Source organism: Neomonachus schauinslandi, chromosome 6, assembly GCF_002201575.2.
Source record: "Neomonachus schauinslandi chromosome 6, ASM220157v2, whole genome shotgun sequence".
NCBI lineage: Eukaryota > Metazoa > Chordata > Mammalia > Carnivora > Phocidae > Neomonachus > Neomonachus schauinslandi.
Window position 1 is genome coordinate 9,125,044 of NC_058408.1, and position 504 is coordinate 9,125,547.

Sequence of the window (504 nt, forward strand, 5' to 3'; positions counted from 1 at the left end):
GGCCGACGGGGGCGGGGTGGGGCCGCCGGGGCGGGGCGGGGCCGGCGGGGCGGGGCGGGGCCGGCGGAGCGGGGCGGGGCGGGGCTGCGGGGAGGCAGGGAGAACGGATGCCCGTCACCCCGGGGCGTATCCCCGCTTAAGGGCCTCCAGGTGAGGGGCAGGGTCTGGGAGACTCGGTGGCGTAGGCTCCTAGGCGGTCCAGGTCAGTCCCTCGCTTTGTCAGAAGGATGGGGACACATACACACACACACACACACGGAAAATGAGAACGATGTGAGAAGATGCACAGGTGAATTAGCTTGATCGTGGTGATTATTTCACAGTGTATACTTATATCAAAACATCAGGTCGTACACCTTAAATATATACAATATTTGTCAATTATACCTCAATAAAGATAAGAAGAAAAAAAAAGATCTGAGAGAACCCAGAGAATGTTAAGTCCTTGACTGTAGTACTGTTTTATCTGCTCTCCTCCATGTCCTCATCTGAAGTGGGTGTTGA